We start from the raw sequence: 13,551 nt of genomic DNA, 5'->3' as shown, positions 1-13,551 counted from the left end.
TTTTCTCATTTCAAGTTTATTAAAACTTTAGCAAGGCAAATTATCCAGGTTACAGATTATCAGATATCAATTCAACTAAGTCCACATTAAAAAGAAAAAGTCAAAAACCTAAAAACAATGAAAAGATGAAAACAACATAAAGGAGATTCATCAGCAAGTCTCCAAACTTAAAAATTTAGACAGAATGGAAATTGATTTGCACAACTCACTGATCCACTTTTGTCTTCATTTGTCCTAGAGCTTGATTCAAATTTTTTATTTTTGTCACGTACATGGTCATTTTCTTGACCATTTGATTTTTGGTTTTACGTTTCCACTGAGGTTCTGGTCTTCCCATGCTCCTGATTAGGAATCTGTTTTCAAGTATAGGAGGATATCTTCTAGATGGACAATAGACTGGGGTCGTGCTTCAAGATTTTCAGCCTCATTTCACTAGATGCACTTTTCTTTCATTTTTCCTTTTTTGTGTTTTCAGGAATTTTTCCTATGTTTCTTTTTTAAAATTTCTCTTCAGAAGCACTTTCAGAATCAGAAGAGGACTGAGAATCTCTTCTGAGTCATGGGATGATGATGAGGATGGTAATGATGACTTACGCCTTTTCTTCGTTTTAGTTTGGGAATTAGCTCTCTGCAACTGAATATATGCACCTCAGCAAATGGTTTGCTAGCTGCATCTGTTTTCTGATTTTCTCTCTCTCACAACTTCTTGACCAGAAATCACTTTCCCCAAAACAACATGATGCCCATCTAAATGAGGAGTTGGTTTCACTGTTAGGAAGATCTGTGAACCGTTTGTATCCTTTGCTTTCTTTGTTGGTCATTGAGAAGAGAAATTCTCTCTTGTATTTAATAGCAAAATTCTCGTCCAAAATATCCTCCATTAATAGATTCCCCTCCTTCTCCATTTACTTCACTGAAGTCACCACCTTAAACCATAAAATTTTTGACAACCCTGTGAAAAAGACAATTCTTAAAACATAATGGCTTCTGAGTTTATTTCTCTGTCCCCTTTTCACTGGCACAAAGACAATAAATGTTCTCCCATGTTTGGGGGCCCACATCAGAAAATAATTCAAAGACAACTCTTCCAGCAGGTTGATTATTAATGATGATGTCAGAAAGAAAACATTGAGGGTGCTGAAGCTTTATCCCGATGGCTCCAATACTTCAATCTTTAAATAAAGAAAAATCAAGGAAAACTGATCCAAAAATCTTTTGGCTCCTGCACCAGTACACTCTCTTCTTCCTGGGGTCCTGTCCTTTAAAGTGTTTCAAATCTACCACTGCCAGAAAAGGCTCTGAAGCCTACTACTACAATCCTTTTTAATGACTAATTTGCTACAAGAGTTTTATTTTAAAAAAATAATTTTTAAGCTTTTTTAATCTGATATATTTTTTAAATAAGGGAAATAATTGAATGGTGCAATGGTACAATGAAAAAAACGTAAAGATTCTAACTCAAAATTTTGATTTGCAGCAGGGAAAACTGAGCCCCCCCAAATACTAAATTACTTGCCCATAATTTCTCAGCTAATAATTGGTAGAACCAGAACTGAGCCTAGGTTGGTTCCATACTTTTCCTACTTCAGTTCTAACATTAAGGGTTATATCTCATGCTCAGTTTTGTAAACGTTTTTTGTTTGTTTGGTAAACTTTTAATCTTTTGATTAGAAATGTAAAACGTACTTCACTCTCTTCTTCCTTAAATGTATTAAGAAATTCTTCTCTACCTATGAACCATAATAACTCAATTCCAAACACAATTTTACTCATAGTTGTTGCTACACTTATATTTTTGAAATATTGTACACATATACTGTAGTATATGGTGTATGTAGATTAGAATGCTCTTGCTTTGCATTATTGTTTACAAAATTCAACACCCATTTATGATAAAAACCCTGCAGAAAGTAGGCATAGAGGGAACTTTCCTCAACATAATAAAGGCCATATATGACAAGCCCACAGCCAACATCATCCTCAATGGTGAAAAACTGAAAGCATTTCCACTAAGATCAGGAACAAGACAAGGTTGCCCACTCACCACTATTATTCAACATAGTTTTGGAAGTTTTAGCCACAGCAATCAAAGAAGAAAAGGAAATAGGAATCCAAATCGGAAAAGAAGAAGTAAAGCTGTCACTGTTTGCAGATGACATGATACTATACATAGAGAATCCTAAAGATGCTACCAGAAAACTACTAGAGCTAATCAATGAATTTGGTAAAGTAGCAGGATACAAAATTAATGCACAGAAATCTCTGGCATTCCTATATACTAATGATGAAAAATCTGAAAGTGAAATCAAGAAAACACTCCCATTTACCACTGCAACAAAAAGAAAATATCTAGGAATAAACCTACCTAAGGAGACAAAAGACCTGTATGCAGAAAATAAAGACACTGATGAAGAAGATGACAAAAGACCTGTATGCAGAAGAATCAACATTGTGAAATGACTCTACTACCCAAAGCAATCTATAGATTCAATGCAATCCCTAATTAAGCTACCATTTTCACAGAAGTAGAACAAAAAATTTCGCAATTTGCATGGAAACACAAAAGACCCCGAATAGCCAAAGCAATCTGGAGAATGAAAAACGGAGCTGGAGGAATCAGGCTCCCTGACTTCAGACTATACTACAAAGCTACAGTAATCAAGACAGTATGGTACTGGCACAAAAACAGAAAGATCAATGGAACAGGAGAGAAAGCCCAGAGATAAGCCCATGTACATATGGACACCTTATCTTTGATAAAGGTGACAGGAATGTACAGTGGAGAAAGGGCAGCCTCTTCAATAAGTGGTGCTGGGAAAAATGGACAGATACATGTAAAAGTATGAGATTAGATCACTCCCTAACACCATACACAAAAATAAACTCAAAATGGATTAAAGACCTAAATGTAAGACCAGAAACTATCAAACTCTTAGAGGAAAACATAGGCAAAACATTCTATGACATAAACACAGCAAGATCCTTTCTGACCCACCTCCTAGAGTAATGGAAATAAAAACAAAAATAAACAAATGAGACCTAATGAAACTTCAAAGCTTTTGCACAGCAAAGGAAACCATAAACAAGACCAAAAGACAGCCCTCAGAATGTCAGTTGCAAATTAAGCAACTGACAAAGGATTAATCTCCAAAATTTACAAGCAGCTCATGCAGTTCAATAACAAAAAAACAGACAACCCAATCCAAAAATGGGCAGAAGACCTAAATAGACATTTCTCCAAAGAAGATAAACAGACTGCCAACAAACACATCAAAGAATGCTCAACATCATTAATCATTAGAGAAATGCAAATCAAAACTACAATGAGATATCATCTCACACCAGTCAGAATGGCCATCATCAAAAAATCTAGAAACAATAAATGCTGGAGAGGGTGTGGAGAAAAGGGAACACTCTTGCACTGCTGGTGGGAATGTGAATTGGTTCAGCCACTATGGAGAACAGTATGGAGGTTCCTTAAAAAACTACAAATAGAACTACCATATGACCCAGCAATCCCACTACTGGGCATATACCCTGAGAAAACCATCATTCGAAAAGAGTCATGTACCAAAATGTTCATTGCAGCTCTATTTACAATAGCCTGGAGATGGAAACAACCTAAGTGCCCATCATCGGATGAATGGATAAAGAAGATGTGGCACATATATACAATGGAATATTACTCAGCCATAAAAAGAAACGAAATTGAGCTATTTGTAATGAGGTGGATAGACCTAGAGTCTGTCATACAGAGTGAAGTAAGTCAGAAAGAGAAAGACAAATACCGTATGCTAACACATATATATGGAATTTAAGAAGAAAAAATAATGTCATGAAGAACCTAGGGGTAAGACAGGAATAAAGACACAGACCTACTGGAGAACAGACTTGAGGATATGGGGAGGGGGAAGGGTGAGCTGTGACAGGGCGAGAGAGAGTCATGGACATGTACACACTAACAAACGTAAGGTAGATAGCTAGTGGGAAGCAGCCGCATGGCACAGGGATATCGGCTCGGTGCTTTGTGACCGCCTGGAGGGGTGGGATAGGGAGGGTGGGAGGGAGGGAGACGCAAGAGGGAAGAGATATGGGAACATATGTATATGTATAACTGATTCACTTTGTTATAAAGCAGAAACTAACACACCGTTGTAAAGCAATTATACCCCAATAAAGATGTTTTTAAAAAAAGGCAAATATCTTATTGTTCTTTCATTCAATGTAGTGATTAAACAATTGCTATACTATCTATTGTATCATGAACTAGTCCTAGAAAGATAAATATGACCACGTCATGTTTCAAAGGGCTCATAGATGATCCAGGTAACAGGGATCAAAATTCAACAAAAATATATGACCTTTAACGTTATCAAGTTTTTTTTAAAAATAAACATCATCACCATCAAATAATATTATCAAATGTCTCTGACTTCAAGGCTTTTCTAGACTCTACATAAGATTTATAGTGTCTGGACTTCTTAAGGAGGTAATATGCAGACATAGTCAAATTTTACAAAAAGGAAAGCTACACATTTTTTTGGATAGCAAATTATAAATAAAAAATGTGAAGCTCAAGGATGGAATAAATTCGGAGAGTAACGAGATCACTGAGGAACATTGACAAACAGGTTAAAGAAGGAGAAAAAAAGCAAGGAGAGAGTAAAGAAAAGAAGCATCCTCATCTGGCAGACTAGTGTTAGAATCATTATATGCATAAAATTTATGTAATTAATAATTATAAAGGAAATTATAAAATCAGATACTTAATAGTATATAAGGTAACCCATATTTTTAACCAAAGACAAATATTTTAGTTGGGAGACTTTTTAATTCATTATGGAGAGTATTTAAAATGTAAGTTTAGATGAAAATGATAAAACATACATCCCTCCCTACTTCAGTGTATTCTGGTGTATTGAACTATCGTGTTTGTTTGGTTGGTTGGTTGATTTTGTTTGCTGTTGCCCCCTCATTGAAGCAACTAGACTATGAAGTAGATATTCCTCAAGGGAGATGTCAAATACTTGATTTTTTTAATTTCAAAAGTCAAGATCCAGACTTGAGATGAAAGAATAGGAAAAATACCTGATGAGTCAAAACCTTTTTCCCTGTCCCCAAGACTGAAGACTCTAGACTTGTAGAGAAGGAGAGAAGTCAGAGGAAAAGTAAAGATGCTAGGTACCTGAAAAAGGACCTGTGCCCAGCTTTCTCCTGGATTCATCTGAAGTAGGGTGTGGTAAGGTTTAGGGAATAATAGAACACTCATCTCTGCATAATTTTGGAGATTCAAGAGCAGAAAGAATGTCACTTTTCCTACTTCCTTTTAGAAGGTGATAAGACCCCACAGTCGATGGTTTGGGAGCAGTAGAGTAGCAATGGCAGTGTGGTGTGTTAGAGTTGGAAAGGGGGACTGAGATAAGCTCACAGAGTCCCTTTGTGCCCCAGGATAGCATGGGGCACAGCAGAAGCATTTTCTATGAGCCAGAGGCTAGAAGGGGATGGAGTAGGGCCTTTTAGTGCCCCATTCATTTTTCCACTCTCCCAACAGTCACAGAAGCTGATGTCCAACACAAGGAGGACACGGACATAAACTTTGTACATCAGGACCAGGATGTACACCTTACCAGATAGTAGCATAGAGAGAGGGTGACAGCTGACAACAGGTAACAGCCCCCTGGAACATGGATGCAATTCCAATGTAAGGGGAGGGAAAACTTGAGTTGACTGTGATTGTTTTTCCAACATCTAGTGGAAGGGGGGCTTGAAAGAAAAATTAAAACTTAACATTTCTTGCATCCTTGAGCTAATGGACCGAGGTTTGTACCCACTATATTATTAATAGTGATAGATTTGTGCAATGTCTCATTTCTTAATATTATTAGTAACAAACAATGTCTTCTTCAGATTCAGTATGATCTATCAAAAACATTACAAAACACTAATCTCAATTGCTATAAAAATTCAGATCTGAATCTCAGGTGGATGCTCAAATGTTAAACATACTTCCTCTTTTTACTTCCTGCATAAGGCCATTGGGCACATAGTACATGGATGGCATATTTAGCTTAATCCTTACAGTAGTCCTATGAGGTAGATTCTCTTGTTATGTATATATTTTATACATGAGGAAGTTAAATAAATTGCAAGAGGTCAAAAAGCTTGAACTTTGTGCAATCCAAGAATCCTTTGTGTAAACATTATGCCATTCTGCTTAGAAATGAGTGAAACACTGACTAATCTTTATAGCCGCATAAAATCATCAAAATCCATGTTTTTCCTAATCTTTAGAGTTTCTGTGTTAGAGAATTTAAGGCAAATTCAAGAGGGCTCTTAGCCAAGACACCTCCTACATTCTCAGTGGCCAGTTTAACTCTAGTTTCCAGAGAAGCAAGACTGCTGTGACCTCCTCCCTGGAGAATCTGGTCATTGTGCTGGGCTGTTCCCCTTTGCAGGTCACCTGTCAACATTAGTAGACATCTCTTCTTCCCAACTGGCCCTGAGCCCTCAGGTCATTATTTTGTTTCTTGGTTCTCACACTTAAACTTCTGTACTTTAACCTGCTTTTTGTCCTGCCTCCTGATCCCTGGAGACTATTTGTTTGTCTTTCCTAGGTCAGTGACTTCATTTTGAAACCCAATATTTTGGAGAGAGAGAGAGAAAAAAAAAAGACCCTGTGTTCAACAAAATTCTTTTGTAAAGGCAGCTTGGTTTTGTCTGCTAGTGGTATGTCATAAAGCTTCTCTCTGCTGCCAGTGAAAACTAACTTTAAAAAGAAAGAGAAGAAACCCAGTTCTTTGTGACCTTTTCCAGGATTGAAGGACTTAAGTAACATCTGCTTGAAATATGACTCTCATCTTGCCACTTTCCCCCATAATAAATAGTTATATGTGACATTTTTCCACATCTCTCATCTAGGAATATATTGTTTTGAAGAAAAGTTTGAAAGTTAAACACAGTCTTGCTGAGAGTATTTGATATCTATCTTATAAAAATATGATTGAATAAAGTTATTCTTAAAGTTCTATTTTTATCCTTAACATTTAAAGAAAAGAAAGGGATTATCAGTTATTATTAGATTTTTATGTTAAAAATTATGAACTTTCAATATATAAATTTCAAGTTTTTCCCAATAGGCTTTATTACTTCCTCTGATTGTCTTTTCATTTTCCTGTGCTGTCCATCAACCATGTCCTATCCTTCTGGGATATTCCTCAATTTCTGTTTGTGTTACAATGTCATATTTCTTTTATTTTAAATGATTTTAATTTCATTTTTAATATATAGTGAGAACACTGTAATAAGTTCATTTCACTACTTTTCACTTTCAAAATAACTTTGTCTTTTGAAATTTTTGCCTCCTAAAATAAATCATTTTAGAGTCTTCATAGAAAGAAATATTCACTTTTCTCTTTGAATTTTCTATACTTATAGAAAAGAGTTCCACATGTCCAAACACTTTTCTAAAGTAGGGGTGTTTAGAAAAATAGAATCTTCAGTGTACTGAATATTTCTCCAGTTGGATATTTCATTTACAAAATTATGTAAAGCAATTTATGCTCTTATGTTAGAAGAAATAATTATCTTTCTTTTTTCTTTCTTCATAATAAAAAGAGCTTTGCTGGATTTTTTTCTGATTATGAAATTAGCATATGCATATTTACAGTGCCTATACTATGAAAATAGTTCAGCAGTAGACTAGTACACAAACAACAGAGGCCTAAACAAACAGTACTAGGTGAAAAATGTTAAGGAATAGAATATGAAACTAAGTAAATTTAAAATATCTGAACAAAAAACAAGAAAATATATTTTGTAGAAATATTTGCAAACTAAAAAGATTTACATCAATTGCATTAGAATTGTTGTCAGTGGGGGGTGGTTTGGGTGATCTAAATGGGAAATGTGGATAAAAGAATAAAATTTCAGATGATACAGAAATGTACAAAGAAGTTAAAATCACCCTCAATCCCACCGCTTGATGATAATCACAGTTTGCATATTTTGGAATACAGTCATCCAGATACACACACACACACACACACTTTAAAGTGGGATTATAATCTGTTTTTTAATCTTTATTTTCTTCTTCATTTAGCAATACAATATAAATGTTATACATAATAATTTTTCATGTAGTACAAGCATGGATGTGCATAACATTTAATGATTACCCTACTGATATATATTTAGATCGTTGCCAGTTTTTTTAATAACTAGTATTACAATGAGCATTCTTAAGCATACATCTTTATCTATTTGCCTTTTAAATTATTGAAACAAATTGTTGTCAAATTGCCCTCCAGAAACTCCATTTTTACATTCCCAATATGAAACTTTCTGATTCTTGTAGGAACCTAAAACTTTTGTAAAACAAACCAACAGAAACAAAGTTATCTCCATATTCCAGGTCACCGAAATGTCCAGATCTTAGCAATAGAGTAAATTTGCACACAGAGTCCTTTCTGTTCTGTGGAAGATCAAAGGCTACACAGCATGTTAATGTCAGGGTGCAACCGACAATTTAGCACTGACTTCTGATCTAAACATCAGGAACTGAGTGAACTACAGCAAGAGAAAACAGCAAGGGATGCCCCTAGAACTATCGCTCATGCCATTTGTATGTATTCGATTAAGTAGTACCTCAACTTTTTTGCACTTGTATATGTATCAGAATTCTGAAATTTAGAAAAAAAAATTAAACCCTTTAATTACTAGGGGTGGGACTTTTGTTCTAAGTAATTGTGAGTTTTCTATTTTTGAACCTGATTCCTAAAGTGCCTTTAAACTTTTCTTGAAGGTTCTGACTTTATTAGTAACCTTATGTCCCAAACAGTCCGGTGAGTTTTCTAACATAGCTTTCAAAGGAGACAGCAATTCTAGTACCCCCTCCCGCAATGGGGGTAGCCTGGTGGGGTGCAAGGAGCCAAGCTGGAGCCAGTCAGACACTGGGTTTCCTGCAAAGCCCCATGCTGCAGGATGGTAGGCTCCTCACTAAGGTCCTCTATCTCAGTTTCCTCAACTGTTACATGGACATAGGATATCCACTTGACTATCTCCAGTATCTAGAGCAAATATTTCAACAAACATCTGTGTAGTGACTTAACTCACGGTAACAATTAGGAATAACAAATGTGAAATGTCTGGAACCTAGCAAATACTCATTGAGCGGCAGCTATTGTCAATATTAGGATAAAATATGGGGATGTTGTTGAAGGAGAGAAGCAGAGAGCAAAAAAATTCAGATAGTCCTGTCAGCAAGTGGGAGTCCCAGTTTAGGTGCTGGGGCCAGTGTGAGTCTAAAAATATGGGAATTCCTATTGACAGGTTAGAAAAAGAGAGGGAGTTGCTCTGAATTAGGCTCAGCATTCAGGGCTACCAACAGCTTCTCTGAATGGAAAATACCCACGTGGCTTTTAACAGTGTGTGAATGTGAATAATCAACTCATCAAGGTAAAGTCCTTAAGCTTTTTCTACCCAGTTTCATTGCTACACCCAAACCACATTGCAGAAAGAATTACTAAATGCATGTTTTTTTAATGCTACTATGTGGCAGGAATTTAAGTTGATAATCTCTTTTCAAGGCACATCTTTATTAAAAGGGAATTATTCAAAGCCATCTGACTGATAATTACTACATAAAGGCTAATTGACCTAATTAATCTAATATGGGTCAATGGCTCTATAATACCCAAAGAAGAGCATTTTCAAATGAGAAAAAAAGAAACTCCAGAAGGAATTTCTGTAAGTGAACATCCTTAAATTTAGTGAGTCTGATTTATTTCTTGCACACAGATGTTATATTGCTGCATATTGCTGGAGTGGCTGAGCTGGGATAAAGAGAGATAGAGAGCCTAATTCTCTGAGGATACTGAGGAATATTCTGTTCATCACTCTGGGGAAGGCACTATATAAATTACATTTAAACAATACTGCCTCTTTCTGATAACATAGCACTGAAAGAAGAATTCAACATGACAAGAAGTCAAATTTACTATCATACTGTTTTGATTCTCTTGGTGATGTGATAAAGTGCATGCTGATACCTGCTTTTTATTTGATTAACTTTGGCTTCTCTGAATGCCACCTTGTCCCATTTGAAGTATTGACTGTAAAATATAAACCAGTACTGCTAATATCTGGGCCCCATGCTTGAGGAAAGAATGTATAATCCACACCTGTGGTAGACAAAATAAGGCCCTCACAGATGTCCACATTTTAATCCCCCACATCTGTGAATATGTCAGTAACATGGCAAAAGGGACTTTGCAGATGTGAAGTTAGGGATCTTGAGATGGACAGATTATCCTGGATTACCTGGGTGAGCCCATTCTGAAAGTGAAAGCCCACTTTCATTTACAAGTGTCCGTATAAATGAAAGAGGGAGGCAGGAGAGTCAGAGTCAGAGGAGATGTGACGGTGGAAGCAGAGCTCAGACAGAGAAAGAGAGAGGGAGACAGATTTGAAGATACCACAGTGTAGCTTCTATGATGGAGAAAGGGGTCACAAGTCAAGGAATGCGGGTGGCCTCTAGAAGCTGGAAAAGGCAAGGATATGGATTCTCCCCTAGAACCTCCAGAGGGAATGCAGCCCTGGTTTTTAAAATCAAGTAACCTTGATTTTAGCCCAGTAGCCCAGTGAGGCTGGTTTTTTTTTGTGGGTTTTTTTTTTTTCGACCTCTGATCTCCAGAACTGTAACTAATAAATCTGTATTGTTTTAAGCCACTAAATTCGTGATCATTTGTTACAGCAGCAATAGAATCTAATGAACCACTTTTTGCCTCATGGCACAGAACCACAGGATGTCATTTTAATTGAATCGAAATGACTTTCCCATACCTGTAATCCAAAACAGGGAGGCCCTGCAGAAGAAGCTCACTTTGTTCCTGTTTATTTTCAGGCCTTTTGAGAAATGGAGTGTTAGGGTTCCTAAGTATGGGAAGAAACCAGTGAGCTAATTTCCCTCTCCCAGGTTTTTAAAACCCAAAAATATTTTCTAAAAAAATATTCACAACTACACACAATGTCTTTTAATCAATTGGGCCCCTGTTCTGTATTCAAAATTAAACAAGAGTAAACCACTCGGAGGATGAGAATGTTCACAAAGCCTTTAGAAAGTGGTTAAGTGTTTTCACTGGGGTCACAAGCTTCAGCTACACCCTTGGGCTGATAGTGTAGGCTGGGAAGGAGTTTGGGGCAGCTGATCAAAATCTCGCTGGGGGCCAAGGAGTTGAAGTTTAACAGCCACTGTGCTAAGGCACACTTACATCACATTAAGGAACATTTGCATTAACGTATTATCCCATTCTTACCATCCCTATTTTCAATGGAGGAAATTAAAGCTTGAGAAATGGCACCATCTCCACATCGCCTACAGCTGACTCACGGTAGATTTTATGCACTCCAAGTGTGAGCTGTTAACAGCTACTCTACAGCCCTTCTCCACATCAGAAGCTCTATGGCTGACAGCCAAGAAAGTTTTCTGTATGACAGAGTCATGGCATATTTATTGTTTTCTTGATATTCTAAGTGCACTACCCCAGCAGATTCCTTAGAATGCAGGAAGGTTTTGCTAGAGGAAAAACATATCACATACAACACCAGGCAAAGTTCTACTGCCAAATGCAGTCAGAGAATGGGCTGACTGTGAGTGCAAGCCTGGCTGTCTCTGAGAAGTGTACTAGTTCTTACAGCCCCAATGGGAAAGTTTGCTAACTGATGATAGTGAGTGCATCAGAAGTAAGGCAAACAATGAAAATGATTAAGTGCACAATTTGATTCTGACTATTGCATTGGTTCCACCAAGGAAGAAAAACTGGAGGAATCCAATGAGATCAATTAGATTAGACAATAAGCTTTCTGATGAGCATGGATGAAAGTTGAATGGGATGACACGTACCCAAGATTTGGAGTATCTCAAGTCTTGGAGGAAGACTAATATGGAACCAGACAAAATAGTAAGGAAAATAAGAATTCAGAGTGGGAAGAATTCTGAGAAGGGAACGGCCCCTGGCTTGAAAATAATGATGATAGGTTGGCATGTAACAGCAATGAGGAAGCAGAACCTCTCAACTCTTGTTGTACTACCTTTAAATATTTTTTCTGGGTAAGAAGACTGCTCATCAGACTTGACTGGAAAGGGTGTTAATGAGTGTTGATAAGAAGGATTGGTAGCCCCAGTTTATTCAAGGACTCCATATCTGAACCACTGCATTCCAAGGGAAGGTAATATAGTATGTTGATTAGGAAAACAGGCTTCGAAGTCAGACCTAGAGTCCACTTTGTTTTCCTAGCAAGTTACTTAACAGATTTAAATTTCAGTTTCTTCACCTGTAAAATCGGGATAATGGTATATACCTCATAGGGCTAGGGTGACAATTAAACGTAAGCCACTTTAACACAGCACCTGGCACATAATAAATGCTCGATGTACAGTAGCTATTCAATTTATCATTATTATTTTTATAGACTAAATAGTTGAAATGACATCAGAAATCTTTAAGAAATTGTAAAGAATAAATGTTGTGAATAAGTAAATAGTCAATAAAACTAGGACTAATTAAATTAAAGATAGTTTTAAAGAGTTTTCAAAGTAAGCAGTGATCTCTAGGAATAGTGTAGGTTCAGTAAGAATAAAGCCATATCAATCTAAATGCATCTTGCTTTTTCTAAAGGGCTATATACTGGAAATCAGAGGAATTTTATAGACAGAGTATTGGGACTTCAGTATGACCAAGAATTCAAGATATCCTTATGAAAGAACTGTGGGCTGGTTGTATTAGGTAAGTGGATTTTTAACTTGTTGAATAATACAAACAATGCTAGTTAAGAAATATTATAAATTCAGAGGAAGGTTTTCCAGGAGGAATAAATTAGAGGTTGATCCCTCAGCCCTAAAATGTTCAACATTTCACTAATGACTTTTTATGCTAATATCTGCAGCTTGGTGATCAATGAAAGAATGCTGGGTTAAAAAATTAGAATTCAAAAAATTCTCATATGGCTGAAACAACAGACCAAATCAAACAATACGAAATTTGCCTACAAAAAAATCTAGTCTTTTACTTTAGTCCAATATTAAACTTTATAAGCAGAGTATGGGGCACATGTCTTAGCAGCTTGTATTTCTTATAAATAGTTTTTATTCAAAAGCGTATTACAGTGCAAGGATTTGAAAAGAAATCGTGTGTGGTTGGTGGTAAACAACTTCTCTCCATCTCCACTGATGAGCCCTTCTCAGACTACTGTGTATATGCCTTACCTGGGGGTCTTGTTATAACGCAGATTCTGATTCAGTAGGTCTGGGGTGGAGCCCGAGATTCTCAGTTTCTAAGCTCTCAGGTGATGCTGATGATGCTGATGATGCTGATGATGGTGATGATGACCCAAATCCACAGTTTGAAAAGTAAGAGAGTAACAGATTTAAAATTGCAGTGGAATGGATACAGGGCAGCAGTGGTTCACCACATGGGCTGCTCACTAGAATCATCAAAATACTGACATCTGGGCCTGATCAAGACCAACTAAATGAGAATCTCTGGAGATGAGGCT

General features: G+C 36.6%; 1 pseudogene; it reads right to left on the bottom strand.

The window, feature by feature from the left end:
• Positions 1-205: 205 nt before the first annotated feature.
• LOC116760029 overlaps positions 206-13,551 on the bottom strand; it is a 32,154-nt pseudogene continuing 18,808 nt past the window's right edge.

This window comes from Phocoena sinus, chromosome 1, assembly GCF_008692025.1.
Source record: "Phocoena sinus isolate mPhoSin1 chromosome 1, mPhoSin1.pri, whole genome shotgun sequence".
NCBI lineage: Eukaryota > Metazoa > Chordata > Mammalia > Artiodactyla > Phocoenidae > Phocoena > Phocoena sinus.
Note: the sequence above shows the minus strand (reverse complement) of the source record. Positions and strands in the feature narration are given on the sequence as shown.